This window comes from Cryptomeria japonica, chromosome 10 (assembly GCF_030272615.1).
Source record: "Cryptomeria japonica chromosome 10, Sugi_1.0, whole genome shotgun sequence".
Taxonomy (NCBI): Eukaryota; Viridiplantae; Streptophyta; class Pinopsida; order Cupressales; family Cupressaceae; genus Cryptomeria; species Cryptomeria japonica.
The window spans coordinates 314174563-314185398 of NC_081414.1; positions in this window are offsets into that span (position 1 = coordinate 314174563).

A 10836-nucleotide genomic window follows, 5' to 3' on the forward strand; every position below is an offset into this window, starting at 1 on the left:
ATCAAAAAGACCTAACAAAGTCTTTTCCATTAGGAGGCCTTCTTGGAGATTTCATCAACCCAAGGGACAACCTCAACCATGTGTTACTAATGAGGTATAAAAAGTGGGAGAATGAAAGTTGTATCCCAATCTAGGGTAGGGGTCTAGGGTTGGTTTGAGCAACTTAACTAACATTCTTGACCCATGCTTGTGATAGGTTAGTATTAATAGTTGTGCCTCATATACCTTTTAAGAATTTAGAGGAATCCCCTAAAGTCTTGTTAATCTTATTTTAAAACCCGTCGGTAATTATTCATTGTGTTACTCCCCTATTGGGGAGGGAAAGTGCTCACATATACCTTCATATGGTGAGATATCTTTAACTTTAGGAAATGCTAGTCCTCGAAGGTAAGGGGTGTAAGGTGGTACATGTACTTGCATTACCTAGCTATCCATTCATGTGGTATATGGTATTATTAGGACATATGCCACCATTCTAATAGAGTAGGAATAAAAGTAGCCATTGTGACTCCATAAGCAATAATACATTTTCTTGAATAATTTATGGAATGTTCTAAAGTGTTTGGATTTTTTCATGTGTTATTCCCATTAATGTCATTCAACTTGACTACCCTAAAAATTCAAGTTGTCCACTTTGTTTTTATTTTTTAAATTCCCTTTCCAAATCCAAGAACACAACTAGGTCTCTCAGATTATCATTAACACTTTTGGTATGTGTAACACTTAGGGCTGCTAATTAGCGCCTTTGCCTTGTCATTTAGTGCTTTTAACTATCAATCAACACCTATGATTTTTCACTACTTTTTCCTTGCCTTTTAGGACTTGTGTTATTTAAGTGCCTTTACCATGTGTTTTAGCACCTATTCTATTTCACCAAAAATTTGTAAATAAGGCTCCAAAATCCAACTTCTATAGAAACAAACCAAACATTTTGATAGAAGTGGTCTTAGGAAAAACTAGTGTAACCATAAAACCATGTCAGACATCACCATTCTCTCTATTTCTAAAACATTAAATCAAATCCTTATTAATCATAGTTGCAACTTTTCAATATAGAAATAAAACTCCCACAAACCTCCATAAAAATCCAAACATCAACAAACCCATCCCTAATTTATATTTCCAAACATAACCTTCACTTTGGATTTAGGAAAACAAACATATTTACCTCATAACCTTCCACAAAAATCTAGTCCAAAATCCAAACCAATAAAGTCAAAATTATGGAGTCTATCTAGATCTATGACCCTTTTTATTAAAAAACACAAAACTTTATTTAAAAAACACATAATATTAGCACAAAGAATAAAACTGTATATTTTTTTGTTTATGCTGTACAATTGTATTTATATGCTCAAATGGATAGGAAGAAAATAAATTTGGAAACTACTAGAAGTTTCCATGTGTTGGAAAGTTCTTATCTAAATATTCTAATTATAATGTAATTTTCCAACACTTTCCAAGATTTACATTATCACTTATTTAGATAAATATCATCACTTTTAAGATAAAAATTACAAACATTATCTACAACACCTTCAAGATAAACATTATATCCAACACCCCCCCCCCCCCCCATAATGTTTATTGGGAGAGGATAAATAGAAATTTTTTTCACAAAGCAACTTCCTTGAGATGAAACGAGTTTCTAATTTAGGCAATATTTTTATAAATATATCAACAACTCAATCTTCAGTTCCAAAAAACTTTAGCTCCACTCAACATATTCCATCTTCACTTAAAAAAAAAAAATCAATTTGGTGTCTTCATGCGCCTTCACCTCCTATTAATGTTCTGATCACTTGAAATTTAAATGCATTCTTCTTGCAAGTTCACAATATGTAGATGTCATTTAAGACAATGATTTCTTTTCATCCAAAACATTTTTTATCCCTTTTGAACTTTTAAATTACTTATGCTTGAAAAACCTTCTAATCATACATGTAATATTTTTCCAGTTTGATCCACAAATCCATCCACATTCCATTTTCATGCAACCTGTCATAAACATACTCTTTGACTCTTTATTCCAACATGTCTTTTCAGAATGATTCCTCAAACCAAAAAAGCTGCAAGGATGTAGATCCCAACACCTATCTTTCACATGTCCTTTACTGTTACAATGTGAACAATGCATAGTCTTCATTCCTTGAACTGATTCACTTGAACTTGTAAAACATGTATTCATCTTTCCTCTACTTGTGATATACGCAAGGCCTTCATGTTTTGGCCTCATTGTTGGATCAATGGGATCCTTCATTCCTTGTTCATTCTTACCCATTCCTTTACCTTTATAACCCATTCTTTAATTCATTTTTAAACCAACATTATTTTCATTATCGTCATATTTAACAAGATTTTCCAACTCATTAGTAGATTCATCATGAACCACTTTAGAAAAACCACACTTATCAAATGAAGAACATGGACCATCTCTATCAGAAACCAAGGTGTTAGCAGAAATCAAGAAGGAAGACTGAGAAGGGGGGGGGGGTGAATCAATCTTCACCGAAACACCAAACTTAATCACAAAACATAGATATGGTAAACTCAGTAACAAAAGAGATAAGCAAATTAACAACACAACACACAACACCAAGAGTTTTGATGTGGAAAACCTAGTTAAGGAAAAAACCACGGTGGGAACCTACCCACAATAAGATGGTACTCTACAGTAGTATGTGTAAATATTACAATGGGGAATGCACATGCATTCAGGCACACTGCGTAGAGCTCACTGCTCAAATATAATGGCTTGGAAGGATACAACCCTCAGGGAAGTCTCATTGACTTACAATAAGATTCAAACTACAATCTGGAAGAAATGAACTGAAAGAATAGCATCTCCAAATGCCCGATTATAGTTTCGGCTAAGCACAAATGTCTACCCCGCAACACCAATCTCACCTCAAACTCAACACCGAAGGATGAATCACTTGTTCACACATCAACCTCTTGTTGATAATGCAGACATAACATCAACAGCCAAATTACATGAATATATCACCTATATATACAAGTCATCAACCTTGATAACAAGGTCGATTAAACCCTCAACTTTTAATTACAAAATTACATCACTCGATACAAAGATCAACTACCAGAACAATATAATGATTTACATAGCATAAAATTGACCTAAATCAAATTCTCAAATTCTCAACTCCACCGAAAATAATACCAAGATCAACCGCAACACGCTACATCACTAGGAAAACCGCATAACACAAAGAACATCACCGATTGGTAGAAACCACCAAAAACTCGCACAACGGTCAATGCAGATTGTCAAAACAAATAGGACACGACTAGGAAACACCAACAAGAATGTTAGAATCATCAGGAATAGCTGCACCAACATCACTTATTAAATCTTCATCGGTCAATGTTTGAAAGCTCAAGAACACAACCAATCAGTAACTGTCACAAAGAAAGATAAACTGTAGAGCACCAAATCATGAACCATTTGAAGTGAAGATACACAAGACCATCCTGAGAAATATCCCAAAGTATCAACACAAGATCTAATCACACTGGAATATATTGGAGGATATACCGAACTTTGCAAAATAGTGATCAACAAAACAACACTACAAAAACCAGATCATAAGATCTTCCCAATCACATCGGAATAAATCACAAGAATATGTTGACATTAATGACAACAACATATCCTAGTAGCAACAATGACCAACCATATCCAATAATCTTCCCCTTTGGCATTGATGGCAACATATGAATGTGAAAAACAATCAATGCAAAGAAAGAAGATATCACCAACAAACTCCCTCTAAGATCAGGATATATAAAGCAGTTTTTCACATGATCTCTCTCCCCCTTTGACAACAATGCCAAATATATCAAAACAGATAACCAAATTCTCTCCTCAAAATAAAAACATGAATCTCTCTCCCAGAAATACATACTACTCCAGTAGAGGATCAACGCCAACACACGAATCCAGATAAAAGGATAAGGCTCTGAATGTTAGGTTGTCACTGCCTTTGTAAACATATCTGCTGTATTTTCATCTGTATGTATATTTTCCAGTCGTAATTGTCCATCATCCAACACTGACTAAATGAAGTGATACCTCAACTGTATGTGTTTTATCTTTGAATGCAAGGAAAAATTCTTTGCAAGATGGATGGCACTTTGGCTATTTGTAAACAAATAACTGTTAGCCTATATTTTTTCCAATTCTTCCATGAAAGATTGTAGCCATATCATCTCTTTTCTTGCCTTTGTTGCAGGTACATACTCTGCCTATGTGGTGGATAAAGTAACCACCTTTTACAACCTGAAGAGCCAACTCATTGTTGTCCCAATGACAGTAAGGATATAACCTGTAGGACTTCGTCTAGTATCAATATCCCCTGCCAAGTATGAGTCTACATAACCTACTAAATCAGTATTAGAGCCCCCAAAACATAAATGCTTATTGGATGTACCTCTCAAATATCTGAGAACCCATTTTATTGCATTCCAATGCTCCAATCCGGGATTACTCATATACCTACTTATGAATCCAACAACATGTGCAATATCCGGTCGCGTAAATACCATGACATGCATTAAAATTCTTACAGCTGAAGCATATGGTACCTTGGACGTTTTGTCTTTCGTCTCTTGTGTCTTTGGACACATCTCCTTAGTCAATTTCAAATGACTAGGCAAAGGTGTGCTGACAACTTTTGCATTCTCCATACGGAATCTCTGCAACACCTTTTCAACATAATCATCCTGAGATAGAGTCGATTGTTTATTTTGCCTATCTCTGCAAATTTTTATACCAATGATTTGTTTTGCTGCCCCCAAATCCTTCATAGGAAAAGATTTTGCTAATTGTTGTTTTAACTCTCTAATGTGATCCATGTTAGACCCCGCTACAAGCATGCCATCAACATATAAACACAAAATAATGTAGTTGTCATTATCCAACCTCTTAAAATAAACACAATGGTCAGAATTACACCTGTTGTAGCCTTTCTCAACCATAAAACTATCAAATTCAAAGTACCATTGCCGAGGTGCTTGTTTCAAGCCATATAAACTCTTCTACAATCCGCACAACAATTTATCCTTACCTTTGACCTCAAATCCTTGAGGCTGTTCCATATATATCTCCTTCTCCAAATCACCATGGAGAAAGGCAGTTTTCACATCTAGCTATTCCAAATGCAAATCTTCAGCAACCACAATACTTAAAACAGTACGAATAGAAGTCATCTTAACAACTGGAGAAAAAAATTCAGCAAAATCAATTCCCTTTTTTGTGCAAATCCTTTAACAACTAGCCTAGATTTAAATCTATGCTTACCTCCATCTTCCTCTTTCAACCTATAAACCCATTTGTTTTGTAAAGCCTTTTTACCTGTAGGCAACTTACATAATTTCCAAGTCTGATTTTTGTGTAAGGAGTCCATTTCTTCTTTCATGGCAAGCTCCCACTGAACCTTTGTATCCACTTGCATAGATTTATCATATCCTTCTGGTTCACCAACATTAGTTAACAAAATAGAATAGAAAGAGGGAGAGAACCTATCAGGGGGTCTACTTAGCCTTTTTGACTGTCTAACATTCACTGGAGTTTGTAGTATTTCTAGTTGCTGTTGCAGAGCATGAGGAACCACTGGAACATTACTATCTAGAATATCATCTAGCACGAAAAAATCCTTTTCTTTCTTCTCATGCTGCTGCAACTGATCTTTGTACAATACCTTCTCATTGAATACAACATCCCTGCTTCTCACAATTTTTAGATTTTCAACATCCCAAAGTCTATAACCAAATTCATCAATGCCATATCCAACGAAAATACATTTTTTTGATTTTGCATCCAGCTTGGTTCCATTTTCAGAATCTACATGTGCAAATTCTTCACATCCAAAGGTTTTGAGAAAATAATAACTGACCTTCTTACCTATCCATGTTTCCTCTGGAATACCACAACCAAAGGAGTTGAAGGACATCTATTAATTAAATATACAACAGTATTGACAACCTCCACCCACATGTTTAAAGGTAGCCCAACATGCAATCTCATGCTCCTTGAATGCTCCATTATTGTCCCATTCATGCGCTTAGCCACTCCATTTTCCCGTGGAGTTCTTGGAACCATTTTATGCCTACGAATACCATTAATGGAGCAATAATCTTCAAATTCTTTGTTGCAATACTCACCACTGTTATCGAATCTGAGACATTTTAATCTTTTACCTGTCTCATTTTCTACCAAGCTTCTCCATTACTTAAATGTTTCAAATACATCAAATTTATGCCTAAGGAAGTAAACCCAAACCTTCCTAGTTGCATCATCTATGAATGTAGCATGATACCGAGAGCCACTGAGGGAAGATACCTGAGCCGGTCCCCATACATCTGTATGCACAAGCTCCAACTTTTCATCTTTCTTTTGCTTCCCATCCTTGAGAAAACTAACTCTCTTTTGTTTTCCATACACACAACTTTCATAGAAATTCATATTAATGCATTTCAGATGTGGTAAAACCTTTCTAGAATGAATTTCCTTCATACCTTTTTCACTCATATGCCCAAGTCTGTTGTGCCATAGTGTTGTCTTAGAACCTACAACAACTATTTTAGTTTCTTCTCACGAATCCACAACAACTGTTCCTAAATGTGTCTAGGTTTTCTTTGCAACAACTAAAGTAGAAGGAACATGATGATCTGTACAAAGATATAAGGTGCCTACTTTCATGCCTTTTTCTACTATCAAGACACCCTTTTAAACCTTCCAATTTTTATCATTAAAATTAACTGTGCAACCTTCATCACCTAGTTGCCTTGCTGAAATTAAATTCCTACTCATCTTTGGAATGTGTCTTACCTCTTGTAGTAGCCAATGATTCCCATTTTGCAAATTAATCTTAATTCTTCCCTTTCCAACAATCTGACATGGTTCATTATCTCCCAAATAAGCCAACCCAAAATCCCCTTGGACATAATCAAGAAAATAACTTCTATGGGGGGTAGCATGAAATGAAGCCCCTGAATCTAAAACCCATGAATCATCAACATTATCTAGGGAAAGAATCAAAACATCTTCTTCAAATTTATTACTTACCACATTTGCCTCCTTATTACGCTCTTGTTTGTCTCCTTCTTTATTCTTCTGAGACCAACAATCTTTCTTCAGATGACCTGGTTTCCCATAGTACCAACAATCTTTTGGTCCTTTAGATTGGGATCTCTTGTCCTTTGATTTTCCTTGTGACTTTCCACGACCTCCAGAACCTTTTCCTCTCTCCTTTGGTCTACCCCTGTTGTCTGCATTCAAAACACTACCTGATGTGGATCCACCTGAGCTTTTCCTATGAATTTCCTCACTCACAAGAACAACAACAACATCATGAAATTTTAAGGTATTTGTACCAAAAATAGAGTTACTAACCGCCATTACCAAACCATTCCAGCTTTCAAGCAAAGAAGATAATATCAGCAGAGCCCTAACTTCTTCATCAAAATTTACCTTTAGAGAAGACAACTAACTGGTAATCATATTAAATTCATTTAAATGATCTATCATAGATCCACCTTCAACCATCTTCAGATTAAATAGACGCTTCATGAGAAATACCTTATTTGAGGCTGAGGATTTTTCATATAATTTAGCTAGTTCCAACATTAGTTCTGTAATCGTCATTGCTTTTGTTATATTGAATGCTACAAACGGTGGTAGACATAGCCAAATGGTTGCTAGTGCCTATGTCCAAAATATTCCAATCCTCATCACTCATTGTGCCTTTCTTGGTTGTTCCTTCCAACAACCTCCATAAATCCTTCTGATAGAGATAATCCTTCATCTGCATCTTCCATAATTGATAGTTCTTCCCATTGAATTTTTCTACCTTCAATTTACCCTCATCCGCCATTACTCCCACTTAATCGTGAGAGTCCCACTCAACCGTGAGATTTTTCCTGCAGATGATAATCGAACACAACCAGCTCTGATACCACTTGTTAGGAATTGCATGCAGAAAATATCAATTATATGCAGATAAATATTAACACAGGAATGAAAAACATAGAAATAATAACAACGAAGAGACAATATTTAACATGGTTCACCCAATCTCGGGATACATCCACCAAACATAGAGTCCAATATTATTATCCAGTAAATCAAAACCGATTACAACCAACAATCCCTTGCAACTCAATACCGTTGTAAAATGCTATTAAATTCTCTACTAAAAAACCCCTAACCCTTTTTCCTTTTTATCAAGATTTATGTCGATTACAAAATCAGGGTTACAACATGTCAGCCAATAGAAAAATAACACTCAACGCCTTTATAAAATAATAAGTCTTTTTGGCCTTGCGAGGCGTTGCCCCTCAAACCCACCTTGTATCGCGACAGGAAGCGCCCAAGGGGCGCTGTCCCCAAACCTGATAAAAAAATAGGGGGGGGGGGAACTGCGCCGATAGAAGTAATCTCTAAGTTTGATTAGGCTCCATATAACAACACTGAAATCCATCGAATCGATGCAACTGAATGCATCTAGTTCTCAACAGGAGGGGTGGAGACCCCTAACTTGTCTCTCAAGTAGACAAATGTATCTATAGGCAAAGGTTTAGTGAAAATATCAGCTATTTGTTCCTTTGTAGATACATACTCCAGCTGCACCTTCTCTTCACTGATTTTCTCTCTCAAGTAATGACATTTGATTGACACATGTTTAGTCTTTGAATGTTGCATTAGATTCTTTGACATGTTAATAGCACTATAATTGTCATCGTATATAACTGTAGGCTCATCATAAACAACTATGATATATTTCAACATTTTCTTCATCCAAACTACCTGAGTGCAATTACTAGCAACAACAATGTACTCAAATTCAATAGTAGATAAGGACACTAAATCTTATTTCTTACTAGCCCATGAAACCAATTTATTACCCAAAAATAATGCTCCACCAATAGTGCTCTTCCGATCATCAACATCACCAACCCAATCATCATCAGTGTAGGCACATAACATGAAATCATCATTCCTTGGATACCATAAACCATAATCCATAGTTTCCTTCAAATATCTAAATATCCTCTTAACAACATTGACATGACTCTCTTTTAGATCATCTTGATATCTAGCAGCCATGCACACAACATGCATAATGTCCGGTCTAGTCTATTTAAGATATAGCAGTCCACCAACCATCGATTTGTACAAACTCTGATTAGCTTTCGAAGATTCATCATTCTTAGACAATAGTCACCATAGGAGTTCCAACCAGTTTGGATTCATCTAACCCAAACTTATTCAACAATTCCTTCACATACTTAGTTTGAGATATGAATATACCTTTTCCAATCTATGCAATCTGCAAACCTAAGAAAAATTTCATCTCACCAATCATAGACATCTCAAATTCCTTCTGCATATCATCGATAAACTTCATACTCAAGTCATCATCACCTCCAATGATAATATCATCAACAAAGACTTCAATAGTCAATATGTTATCATTTTCTATCTTAAAGTACAGATTACTGTCAACAACACCTTTACTAAATCCCAATTTCAACAAATATTTATCTAGTCTAGCATACCAGGCTCTAGGATATTTTTTCAATCCATAAAGAGATTTCTTCAGCGTACATACCATGTCTCCATCATCTAATAGTGAAAATCCACCGGGTTTCTCAATGTAAACTTCTTCTTCAAGATCATCGTTCAAAAAGGCAGATTTGACATCCATCTAATATACCTTGAAATCTTTATAAGCAACATAAGCAAGCAACAGTCTAATAGCTTCAAGTCTAGAAACCGGAGCAAAAGTCTCGTCATAATCAATTCCTTCTTGTTGTGAATATCCTTTGTAGACCAGTCTAGCTTTATTTCTGACAACTTCATTGATTTCATTCAATTTGTTTCTGAATACCCATTTAGTACCAATAACGTTCTTATCCTTAGGTCTAGGCACAAGTTCCCATGTATTGTTTTTTTCAATCTAATCTATCTCTTCTTCCATATCTCTCATCCAATTTTCATTAGCAACATCTTTAGGTTAAAATTTAGAAATCAAGCATACTTCTTCAGCAACTAACCTTCTTGTAGTCATTACACCTTTATTCTTATCACCAATAATATGATTTTTAGAATGCTTCAGTCTTATGCACCTCAGAGTCTTCTAATTGTTTTGATTCTAAAGTTCCTACACTCCTTCACCAACAACAACAACATCCAGATTAACTATCTCTACTAGATCATTCTTCTTAGGCTCTTCAGGCTGAATATGGGCTAAAACAATATGCTGTCCATCATCATAACCACATCCTCTGATCTCCTTCCCAAGGATCTCATCCACCTTTACATTTTCGCTTTCTATTATCTTTCTCAGTCTCTAATTGTAGCACCGATAGGCCTTGCTCTTTGTAGAATGTACCAAGAAGATACCTTCATCAACTCTAGCATCAAACTTTCCTATATCCTCATCTCTCTTGATATAACATTTGCTACCAAATACTCTGAAATATCTCACAATAAGAACATGACCAAACCATAGCTCATAAGGTGTCTTACAAATATCACCTTTGATGTGAACCTTGTTGAATGTGTAAATATCAGTACTAATATCTTCTCTCTAGTAAATCTTCGAAAAATTTCCTTCAATCAGAATAGTCCTTGCAACATCCAAGATAGTTATGTTCTTCCTCTCAACAATTCCATTATGCTATGGGGTTCTAGGAGCAGATAATTGTCTTCTAATCCCATGCTTCTCACAGAATGAATTGAACTCGTCGAAACAAAATTCTCCACCTCTATCAGATCTTAGACACTTCACCTTCAATCCAGTCTCAGTCTCA